The sequence below is a fragment of the Macaca mulatta genome, chromosome 14 (assembly GCF_049350105.2).
Source record: "Macaca mulatta isolate MMU2019108-1 chromosome 14, T2T-MMU8v2.0, whole genome shotgun sequence".
Lineage (NCBI taxonomy): Eukaryota > Metazoa > Chordata > Mammalia > Primates > Cercopithecidae > Macaca > Macaca mulatta.
This window is the reverse complement of record NC_133419.1, coordinates 1,878,041-1,890,380: the sequence shown is the minus strand read 5'-3', so window position 1 is coordinate 1,890,380 and position 12,340 is coordinate 1,878,041.

Sequence of the window (12,340 nt, the reverse complement as noted above, 5' to 3'; positions counted from 1 at the left end):
TTAATGTCAGAAACTCTGTAATCTCTTTCCCAGAGATAAGACCCAGCCCCTCGAGGAGGGGCGAACTCGATCCCTCTAACACAGAAAGCAGACGCCAGGCCGGGAAAGCAGGGGCCTGGCGGCCTCGCTGGGGGAGGCTCAGGCTCGCGCTCCCTCCCTCCCACCCGGGGCTGGGAGGGGGTGACTGAAAGAGGCCCTGCAGGGATGGAGCTGCAGGGCTGGGGTGAGGGGTCCGGCAGGAGGGGCCGTTCTAGTGCAGCCTGCAGGGTTCGGGCACACCCGGGCCTTTGGGAAGCACTTCCTGCCGCTCTCCCGCGTGCACCCCGCTCCCTGGAACTTGGAGTGGGTGCCGCGGCTGCCAAGGCTCGGGTTTCCATGACGCCTGAGGCCCCTGGCCCTCTCACTCAGACCCGAATTTAGGCCTCACGGAGGGCTCAGGCTGTGGACAGCTAAGCTGGGGAAGGACAACATGGCCACCACCGCCCCTGGCCTTTCTGACCGGCGGCACTGCCCTGGGTTGGGTGGTGGGGGCGTCCTGCACACACAGTTCCTGAGGTCAAGCCTGGGTGTGGGGGTCTCGGACTCTGAGCTGCCAGACCCGCCGGGTCCTGGCCTTAGGGAGAGGAGAACAGAGCCGCCACACACCCGGCTCTTGACTCGATTTCTCTGTGGGTGACAGACATAACTTCTCTAAGCTGTTCCCAACAGTCCCCACCCTGAAGACGGCCTCCACCTCAGACATCAGACAACGCCCTGAGCCCCCCCTGCCCAGGGCCGGGAGGGCAGGCTGCCCGGAAGGAGGGTGGGGCTGCCCGGGGGCTGGGTGTGCTCCAGACCTGTGTTCTGGGACTGCATTCCGGGGGAGGGGGTGGTGGGAAGGCGCCATGTGGAGCAAACCGGCTGGGCTGGGGGCAGGAGGCCCCCCAAGCGGGGAGAGGGAGGCGTCCGACCGACCGACCGCACTGCTCTGCTGCCCCCACCAGGCAGGCTGAGGCCGGCGTCCCTGGAGACCGGGACCTGGTGGCCGAGCCCAGCACTCCTAAATGAGCCTGAGACCCCCACGTCCTGAGAGGCAGGGGGCTCCTTTGTAGCGGAAGGAGACAGAGGCCTCCTAAAGGGGCTGGACGCTTGCCCAGGGCGCTAATCGCCTGGAAGCTCCCAGAATGTGGGTGTGGGAGAGGCCAAACTGCTTTCTCCCCAGATCCCAAGATCCTGGGTGACCCTGAACCCGGGCCTGGGGACCTGGCCACCTCTGCCCAAACCCCCTATTGCCCCCCACACGTGCTTTGCGTGGTCCGAGCCCGGCGGGCGGGGCAGGGCTGGCTTGAGGCCTCCGAGAGGGCTTCTCCCCAACCGTCCTGCCCCCTCCAGGGGACATGGGGAGCCAGACGGGTCTGTTGTCCTGTGTTTCCTGCTTCTCCCGGTGTTGCCCTGGTGTGTTGCCATGGTGATGACACCAGGCATGACTGGGAGGGGTCACACCTCAAGCAGACCAAGAATCCTACGTGTCCACCACAGACCGCACCTCCTCAGGACGCCCACGCCCCGGCCCCCGGCCCCCAGGCCTTTTCGAGAATGTTCCATGAGCCTGATGGATAGGCACGAGGTCCAGCGTGTGAGGCCCAGCCCGCTGCTCACGAGGTCCACCCTGCATCGCCACAGCACCCCACCCGGCCACCCCGTCTGTCCTCGGGGGCCCCCCAGCCGTCTCAGATCCAGGTTGCCCACTGTGAGAAGCGCCCTGGGTTTCTGCTGTGTCCCTGAACCCTGACAAGGAGCGCTTCTCTTCCTACACCCGCAGCCCCTCACAGCCCCTCCACGCCCCAGGGTCCCCCAGCCAACCCAGGGCCCTGTCTGCTGCCTGCAGCTGAGCCTGCGACGGGGGACCCCCGGCAAATGTGAGGAAGCCTGGGGAGAAGGCGGCCCCTGCAGAAGCTGCTTCCCGTGTGCCCCCACCCCATGCTGCCGGGAGAGGCTCGGACCTCAACAACTTGGGGGTGGCAGAAATGGTCTCGGCATGATCAGTGCGGCCCCTTCTCAGCCCCTTCCTGGGGGGTCCAGAGGGCCTAGCAGCTTCCCTGGCTGGGGGCTGAGGGGCCTCAGGGCGGCGACTCTTGGAAAAGCCTGAGGTCAGAAGAGTTCAGAAACGGCCGTGCTGGCTGGGTCCTCTTGACTGATGTGGACAACTGTGTCCCATCTCCCTGAGCTATTTCTGTTTTCGCAGGAGTCAGGGGAGGGCTGGAACTCCGGCTTCCCGGCATCCCGGCGGGCAACCAGATACCCTCAGATAAAGGGCATTCCTGGAGGCCTTCATCACGCTCCCCAGGCAGCTGCTGGCCCCTCACCCTGCACAAGTGGGCACGTCCTCCCTGAGCCCCGAGGGAGGCTCGGAACACACAGCTTCCCTGTTATGTACCAGCTGAGGGGCCCGGGTGGATTTAGCTGGGGTGAGGCCCAGGGGCCCAGGCGAGCAGGGGATGTTCTGGTGGGGAGGACATGGCTGAGATGGGAAGAGCAGCTGGTCCTAAGCCCCACAGGCCCCCTTCAGGGCCCCGAGCCTAGGTTTTATTTTGGGAGGCACCTTCTAGAGCGTAAGCTGCCTCATCCCGTGGGCAGGCGTGGGGTCGCCCAGGACCTAAGGGATCCTCCAGCCGGCTGTCCAGCTCTGGGACTCTGGGTTCTGGGGAACCCTCAGGGGCTGATGTTCTGAGCTTGTTTGCCCCACAGTGTTCTCAGCCAGGTCTGCACCCTAGCAGGATGCCAGAGGGCCTTTCCCAGACTTCAGAGCTGAGGCCTGGGCCTGGCAGGCGCCCCCTCCTCCAGCAGGATGGGAGCCAACCGTTCACTCAAGCCACGAGCACCCCACGGGCTTCCCTGCAGAGCTGTTGGGAGGGGAGGGTCCACGATCCCAGGTTCTGAAGACCTCTGGGCCCAGCAGCAGGGCCTCTGAGGGTGAGGAGGGATGAGTGTTAGGAGCAGAGTCCATTGCCGGCTGGTGGGGTTTATTTTGTTAAACAGAAAGAAAAACAGCAGCAGCAGCACAGAGCCCTGAGGCAGTTGACCTCCTGAAGCCAGGCAGGGTGCCTGGGCAGGGCCCCAAAACCACAGAGGAGCCCCAGTCAGCCCTCTGGGGAGGAGGGTCAGGCACCCCGACAGAGGGTGACCAGGACACACGACCCAGCAGCCCCGAAGCCCCCCAGTACCTCCTCACTGGGGACCAGCCTGGCGGCAGGAGGCAGCCGTGGGGGTCGGGGACACAGTGCTGAGGAACACTAGGACCTGGAATGCTCCTTAAGGGAGTGAGACACCCCTGGGGGGCAAAGCTAGGTCCTGACCAGGGTGGGGGCTGCAGAGGAGCTGAGCTGACTCCAGTTGGTGCGTGGCTGGCTGTCTAGGGGCAGCACAGAAGGAGGTCCCATCCCAGGCCAGCAGTGGCAATGCCATCTCCGAAAAACGGCCCATGCCATGAGGCCTGAGCCTCCGGTGCCCTTGCCTGGCATGCTCTGCCACACCGTGGCCGCGTAAGGGACAGACAGTGAGGGACAGAGCCCCAGCTGGCAGGGAGGTGACGGGCTTGCCATGCGCCAGCAGGCACCGGGGGAGGAGGGGCTGGGTATCGGCGGCGGGGACCCCGGGGTGCGCAGCGCGATGTGAGGCGGGCTTCTTCTGCAGGCCCGTGTCTCCTGGGCAAGTGTTATCATCTCCACATTTTATTTTATTATATTATTATTTATTTACTGAGACCGAGTCTTGCTCTGTCACCCAGGGTGGAGTGCAGTGGTGTAATCTCAGCTCACTGCAACCTCTACCTTCTAGGTTCAAGTGATTCTCCTACCTCAGCCTCCCGAGTAGCTGGGATTACAGGCACCCGCCACCACACCTGGCTAATTTTTGTGTTTTTAGTAGAGATGGGGTTTCTCCACGTTGGCCAGGCTGGTTTCGAACTCTTGGACTCAAGTGATCCAGCCGCCTCGGCCTCCCAGAGTGCTGGAATTATAGGCATGAGCCACTGCGTCTGGCCTCATCTCCACATTTTAGACAAAGCAAGACAAGGTGGCAGCCAAGGGCCTCAGGGTTGCAAGGCGGCAGCTCCAAGTGGAAACCCGGACTCCTGGCCCCTCACCCAGGCCGCATACCTGCAGCCAGGCCTCCCTCCCAGAAGCTGCTACTAGGCCTGCTCCTAGGCCCCAGCCTCCTGTGCTCCCGGTCCAGGTGGTGGCCATTGTCTGCCAGCCACTAGGAGCCAGCTGGGGGGGAGTGCCGTGCCCCAGCCCCTGGGCAGCCCATGTGTCCCTCCTACACCCGTGGGCAGGGCCCTCGAGTCCCAGGTCCCAGTGGCCAGCCATCAGTCTTCTCACTAACTGCAGGATGGCCACTGAAGGCCAGAATGGTGGGGGCCTTGGGGACCACCCGAGAATCTCGCCCACCATGGCCCAGGCCCATGGGCGTTCTGTGGCTCCAGCCTGTGGCTCGGGTGGGGGTGGGGACCTGGGATTTCTGACCCCGGCGGTGGGGAATGAACAGCAGACCCCTGTCTACGCCCCTGGCCTGCGGCTCGCTGGCCTTCCTAATGAGCGTGTGTTTCCAGAGCCCTTTGATCTAGGGCTTTAATGACCATCCCCTACCGAGGAGCCACCAATCAATGGGCCGCCCCCTCCCCAGTGTGCCCACAACCAAAGCAGGGCTTATCCAGGCCCCCTGACCGGCAGCCCTGAGGCTGAGGGCTCCTGCTCCCGCCCGGGGTCACCAGGATGTCCTCAGTGGCATTCCAGGTGGGACGAGCCTAGCTCCTCCTCAATGCCTCCATGCCCACGGTCAGGCCCAGCTGCCCAGGGGTCATCTGGGCACTTCCTGGCCGGTGATGGGGGAGGGAGTGGCCGAGCAGTGCTGGCTGCCACCTTTGGGCACCGGGGGTCTGCTCGGAACACTGAAAGAGGACGAGACATGGCCTCACCTCTGACTCAGGGCATGGGAGCAGCCTGCGCTTCACAAGGTCGGTCCCCCACTCTGCCTGGGGGCCTCCTCCCGAGCTCCATCCTGGGTGGGCCAGGGCCCTCTCCCCGTGGGGTCTCCAAGCCCCAACACTTGGCCCACAGAGTCCGGCGGGTGTGCCGTCCGTACTGTCCTGCTGGCAGAAGCTGTGCCCTCCGCTGGCCCTGAGGAGGCCGCTGCTGCTGTCCCTGCCACGGGGGACACCCTGACTTCCAAGGCCGGCTCTCCTCCCATAGTTAACAAAGTGGGGGCGCAACAGGCTGTGTCTCCAATGTGGCGATGGGGGGACCCACGCCGTCCCGCTGATGGGGAGGCAGGGGCCACAGGGCAAGGCGGGAGCCCCAGGGGGGACTGCAGGGGTCCAGTTCTTTGGGGCCACCCTTCCCCCAGGGCACCCCTCACTCAGGCCACGCACGCACAGGCGGGAAATGAGACGTGTGAGGCTGGGCTCGGCCCTCCCCCTCTCTGGCAGCAGGCATGGGGTTTTATGAGTGCTACAAATCAGATATCACACAGTTTGGGGCTGACATGGTTTTTGTAAGAATTATTTAAGGCCCTGGCCGCCGGTAAAGTCCCCGGGAGAATGGGCGCGCCCAGCTGCGGGCCGTCGGAATTCCAAACACTTCGTAAAGCTAAGGTACTAGCCGGAGCACCTCGTTTTGTTTAACAGGCTGCTTCACCCCTGCCCCGGGCCGCGCAGGCTGCTGGGAACACCTCCCCCAGGCCGGGGGGCGGGGGGGCTGCCCGCAGCTGTGAAAGCTGGGGCCTGCCTGGGCGGCCCTGGCTCCAGGCTGAGAAGCTGAGAGGGAGTGAGTTGAAGGGTTGGTCCCACTAAGCATCTTCTCCCAACCCCAAAGCTCTACCCAGGGTCCTGCTGTCAACCCCAGACACCGGGCCCAAGCCGCTCCTGGTGGTCTCCCGTGCTCATTCCTGGGCCCGGCTCATTCCTCGTGCCGTCTGTGGCAAACTCCTGCAGGCCGGGACCCTGCCCAGCACCCACACGCTGGGAGCACGACAGTGTCCTGGCCTCGAGTGGGCCTCACTCGGCATCTGTGACTGGTCAGTTCTGCCAGCCGAGCCTGCTGCTAACTGGGCCCGGTCACGGGCTCAGGCTGCCCTGTGGCTACTTCCCTGCTCCTTCCCTTCAGTGGGCCCAGGCCAAAGCAGAGACCACAGATGTGCACAATGTCACCACTGCCAGAGGAGGGACGGCCATGTGGGTGGCCCGGGGCACCCCAGGCACACCCCAGGAAGCTGCTCATGGGTGCCCGTTGGCAAGGAAGGTACAGGGGGAGGCACATGCCAATCCACCAACCTCAGGGATTCGTCCAGGCTTCTATCCTGGGATATTTGAACACTTCCATAATTATCCAAATACCGGTGTCGTCTCATACTGTCAGACAAGGACACCCTTCCTTCTGTGATCATCGCTAAAATCCATGACACTGTCATCACACCGAGGGCTGAGTAACCGCGCTGAGAATACGGGACACAGGGCCACGAAGCTCTCCCAGTGAACCTGTGGGAAGGAGACGAGCAGCATCACGTGACTGGGGCTGGCCCGGCTGAGGGGGTTCTGCGGGAGCAGGGCCATGGGCTCCCCAATCTGGAGGGGAAGCTGCTCACTCATTGCCTGGCCTCTCCACCCACTGGAGTGGGTGCCCTCAGGGGAGCTCAGAGGACCGTGTAAAGGTGGGCTTTGAGTCCCTGGCGCTGCGTGGAGCACTCCTGCCATGCGGATGTTGGGTGGGAAGGAGTGGAGAACCAGGAAGGGGCGTTGTTGTCGGATCCGATGGGCCCATCCCTTCCCAGCCCCCAACTTCCCGGGGGTGACAGGGCCCGGACTTGTGGATCCCTGTCTCTGCGGGAAGTGTTTGCTGCAGGCCCCAGGGCTGCACCCTCCAGGGACAGGCTGGGGACCCTGCACGTCTGAGCTTCGGTGAATTCCATGTAGAAGGGCCATAGGATTTCTGGAATCTTCTGTCTCACGTCTCTCAGTGAAGGAGGATGGGGTAGCGGCTCTGTCCGGGGCCTGAGGGACGTCTCTGAAGGCCAGCGCCCCCAGCCTCCCTCCATGAGGGCTCCAGAGCAGGGGTCACTCTAACCATGGGGCGAGTCCCCTAGGGTCTCAGCTTTGCAGAGCTGGGCTCAGGCCAAGGCAAGGAGTGCGGATGTGTAGGGGGAGGATGGGTGGGGGGTCTCCCACCCTCTCGCAGAGCTGGCCTTGTGCACGGAGAATGCAGGCCCGGCTGGCCCTCCCCATTGGACACAGCATCAGGGCCCCAGCGTCCACGGAGGCCAGGGCCAATCAAAGCCAGATGTTGGAGAAACAAGAAAAGCTGACTATTTTGACTAGAAAAAGCCCTAGTTACAAAGAAATAATGAATCGATTTGGGGGGACTGGTGCTGGGGATGATCTCAGACGGGGTGGGGTGGTGAACACAGACGCCGAACAGGTCACTCAGGGCCTGCGTGTCCCCACCCAGCATGGTGTGGTCTGAGGCCTCGCAGGGTGCGGCTCCTGTCAGGCTGAGCTGGGTGGGAACCTTGAGGGACATCCCCTCAGACACCCAGGCCCAGGAAGCAGCAGTGTCTGGAGGATCAGGAGAGGCCAGAACACGGGGACCCCAACAGTCCTGTCCTCCCAGCGTGCCATGGCAAAGAGCAGCATCCACTATGGAGAGTGTCCTAGGGCAGGCGGAGGGGTGGAAATATGGTCAAAGAGAAGAATTCTTGGCCTTGAAAGAACTCTTAGTGGGCTATGGAGATGAGACGGGCATCCACGTGCAGCCCAGCCCAGGCCCCGGCTGCCATGTACAGGGCACTGCAGACATTGTGCTTGCTCCCAGGGCCCCAAGACACAGAGGCAACAACGCAGGGAATTCCGGGGGTGTGGAGCTGTGAGTGGTGCTGGAGATAGAGAGGAGGGGACTGAGGGTGCAGCACCTGGGGAGGAGACGCTAAGATGAGAGAGAATGACAGGGAAGGGAGCAAGCACAGGTGGCCAGAGCCCTGGGCCTGGGCCTGGGCCCCTCAGTCCAACTCCTGAGCCCCAACCCGAGCCCCAGCCCAGGCCAAGCTCCCAGGGCCCTGCAGGAACCCCCTGGGGTCCAGCCCAAGAGCAAACACGCCATCCGCATCCACGCCTCTCCCCAGCTTCCAGGCCACTCGGGAGCCCACCTGCGCCCCTTGTGAGAAGCAGCCCAGGAAGACGTCGCCTTCATGAGCACCCCATCTGGAGCTCCACAGTAGGGACGTCTGTGGAGCCGGCCCCATCCCTCAGCCATCCTCAGGCACCTTTAGAGCCTGGGACAGTCACTTCCTCGGTGAGGCTACAGCAGCCTCACATGCACGCCACGGGCAAGAAAGTGCCCCAACCCTCCAAGAGGAATGGCAAGCTGACATCCACGTCAAAGTGTGCACACGCGTGTGCGCCACAGCTTCGCTCACGAGAGCCAAAAGACTGAAGCCGCCACGTGTCTGCTGATGGACAGCAGATGAACACAAGGACCGTTCACACAGTGCAGCACGACTCAGCCTCAGAGGGAAGGAGATCCTGGTGCAGGCTGGGACATGGGTGCGCCCTGAAGATGCCACACCAAGTGAAATAAGCCAGACACAAAAAGCCACACAGACCCTGGGTGGTTCACTCATGAAACATCCAGAACAGGCCAATCCAAACCAGACCAGTCATAGCCAGGGGCAGAGGGGAGCAGGGAGCTGGGAGTTCCAGCTAAGGGGCGCATGCTGCTTTCTGAGTGATGACGATGTTCTAGTAGGCTACACAACTCTGGGAATATACTAGAAGCCACTGAGTGGGTGGACTGCAGGGTACATGAACTTCATCTCACTAACGCTGTTCTTCAAAAATTGAAAAGAGCATCCCAAGGCCAGTGCTCTCTCAGATCACTGTAGCCACAGGCCTCCTGCTCTGGGGGACCCACCATGGGCAGGCAGGGATGCCGGGCGGTGCTTGGCTCATGCCACCTGCCCACTCAGCCAGACCCTGGCCAGGAGCACCCATCAAACCCCAAGGAAGAGGATGACAGCCCGGCTTTCCCACCTGGCCAAGCTGACTTCCTCAATCGGGCGGTCACTCACTCACTCATTCACTTAGCTAATACGACTGACGGTTGCATGAAAGGTGGGAGGTGGGAGGGCAGCCCCGAGATGGCAGCCACTACAGCTACCTTCAAGGGGCTGGCCTGCTCCAGCCTGTCCTCACTTTAAGCCCTGGAGTGGACCAGGAGGAACCGCTGTGTCCCTGGCCTTCAGTTCCTGCTGGAGGCTGTTAAGTTGGGAACCCCAACGCAGATGGATGACCAGGAACGTGACTTCAGGCTCTAGACTGCAGAGGCGTGTGTTGGCTAGCTTGAGGCAGGGGGGCCCAAGGAGGTGGGAGGGGGCAGGACGGGGCAGAGGAGGAGCCCGGGGAGCCAGGGCCAGGAAGAGCCCGCTCCTGCCCCAGCGCCCGGCTGCCCATCTGCCACCAGGTACAGAAGTGATGCCGTTTCAAGACAGGACACTATCAAGCCGCCCCAGGAACACCGCCAGCTCCCGAAGAGAACCAGATGCCCACAGGAGGGAGGGTGGCCAGGGGCTTTCTGCTCCATTCCGGCAGCTTGGCTTACCTGGAGCTGCCAGGGCACGGGCTCCTGTGGGCTGGAGAGCTGGGCCCATCGTGGCTATAACTCGTCAGCACAGACAAGCGGGGCCATCCAGCTCTGAGCACAGCCTGGTGTGGTCCTGAGGGCCCCTCCACCCCTTCCCATGCACGCAGTGGGGCATTGCCTGGACCTTGCATCACTCCGGCATGGCAATAAAGGAACATCAATGGGGACACGCGGCAGTGCTGCCGGCTCTCCCTCATCCTGTTGCCTTTGTCTCTGGCTGCCCCCGACCCTGCTCCCAGTTGGAGATGTCCACAAGGGGTAGGGCTGTCATGTTGGGGCGACTGAGGCAAGGCCGCAGGCCCGCCTGCCATCCCTGGGGTCAGGGTTCCTCTCCCACTCCTGCCACGCTGAGGATGTCCAGACACAGGTGGGAGTGGTCTTGTCAGCCTTGGGAGATTAATCTTTCCGGGCGAGTTCCTTCTGCAGGAAGAGCCTGTTTGGGTTGGACGGGGGTCTCGCCCAGGTGTGGGGGTGGTGAGGCTGACGCCCAGGCCAGAGGGGCCCTGTGAGACCCTCTCCGGTCCCCATGCATGAAAGAGCCTGTGTTAGCACATGAGCCACTACAGTGGGGCCCTTGTACTGGGGAAAAGACAGACCTGCCCAGGTGCTGGTCCCTCCCTCCCCGAGCCTCCAGGCAGGAGCGGGTCATGGGAGCTGGCACGTCCAGCCAGTCCCTTCTCTGGGCTCTCAGTGTGCCTGGGGTGGTGGGAGCAGACTCCCGGCTGCAGCCCTGAGCATCCCACCCCACCCGGGGCCCTTCCCGTGGGCCCTCCCCGTACGGCCCTGGTTGGCTATCCCAAGCTCAGCTCCACGGGTGCGGCATGCAGGCCTCCGGGAGAGAGGCTGAGCCTTCCAGACCCCGAGTGGGGCCGCCTGCCCACCCCAGCCTGTTCCGCGCTCCTCGGCAGCAGGCATGTGAGGTGGGTGTGGATGCTTCGGGGAGACTATCCAGCGACATGGCTGGGTCACGCACACGTGGCTGGGACGGAGACCTGGGGGCTTCAGTTCAGACACCTGGCTCAGACCAGAAACCACTGGTCAAGTAATGACCCAGAAAGTGGGGTCTCGCGTGAATTACCCGCCCCAGCCGAGGACCGGCAGCCGAGGACCGGCAGCCCAGTTTCTCACACTGGACAGCCACATGCCCGTCCCTATCCTCCATTCTTCGAGAAATGCGCTCAGTCTCACCCCTGCGCTCATCCCCGCGTTTTGGTCTTGCCTCCATCTAGGCACTCCCTAGGACTGGGCCCAGGCCAGGCACTTGGCAGGCCCTTAAGGCTATGATCTCCCCTAAGGCTCTGCCCTCAGCCAGCCCCTTTCCAGGGTCAGTGGGCTGCCATGCAGAAGGATGCCCAGTGGCAACTGGGGAGTGGGGGAGCCCCCAGCGTGCTGTGCAGTAGCTCCCCAGCCCCTTTCTCCTTCCTGGCAGGGAGGCCTGTGGGAGACATGGGGGCTGCAACAGGACAGCACAGGCCAGGGTGAGATGGGGCGGGAGGAGGGTCTGGAGGCCCAGGCGGCTGGAGCCAGAGTCAGGGCTGCGTCTGGGGGTGGCGGCCGTGATGGAGTGTGCCTGGTGCGCTGGCCGCCAGCAGGGCTGCTAACAGCCTGGCCCCTGTGTGCGGGGCTGGACATGCCGTGGATGAAAGATGGGATTCTTCTTCCCCTGCCGTGAGTTAGGGTCCTCAGAGCTCTAGGCCCCATGAATTATTTCTCTAAGGAAAATACAGTTGACTCCATTTCTCCGGCTCCACTTCCTGACCTTCCCCATCCCTTTAAATCAACACTGAAGGGTGAGCTTGCCCGGGCCTTCACCCCCTAGCCGAGCGCTTCCCCCGCTGCATCTCATCCTGCCTGCACTCTGGGCTGGGGGAGGGGAGGCTGAGCCAGCTGCCACGCCATCTCCTCTTGCAAGACCCTTGTAGGCTGCCCACGCAGAAGCAAAGGCCAGGACCCTCACTCAGACCACAACAGGCCCACGCTGCGGATCGGGGTTGGTCCTGAGGCCACGTGATACCTGTGTCCTCCCGAGCATTCGGATGGGGAGGCTCACACGGCAAACCCAACTTTGTGCAACAAAGCCGTGCCGTGGGCTTTCCCCCAGACGCCCGAGTGCAGCTCCGTCCTGGTCAGGTTAGATGGTTCCCAACGTACACGTGGGCCCTGGCTTTGATTCCCAAGCCGGAGCTGCCTCCACACAGCAGGGAGGGGCCTTGCTCTGGCCTCCATGTTGGGTTTTCTGGGGAAGCACTGGAACCAAGGGCAGGTTAAGAAAAACAGAGGGCCCCCCAGGCCTCTGGAACTTTCTGAGAACGCACCAGCTGCCGCATGGAGACGGGGCCAGAAGGGGCTCTGGAGGCCACGGGCCTCACCAGATGCAGGGGTTCTGGGAAGAGGGGCTGGAAACCATCCGGGCTCCTTGGAAGGTCCTGAATAATACATCATTAAAACTAAAAATCAATTCTGTATCCAGCTCAGGGCCCCCTGGAGGCTGCCCCGGCCGGCCTGTCCAGCTTTGCTGGAACAGGAACCCAGGCCAGTCTGCCAGGTTCAGGCCCCGTAAATGGTGGCCGGGCAACCCCCTTGCTCCCACAGGCCAGGCCAGGCTAGGAGGGGCAGCACAGCGCCTCTGGCAGGGCCACAGGCTTCCATACAGAACCCTTTAGACAAGAATCAGA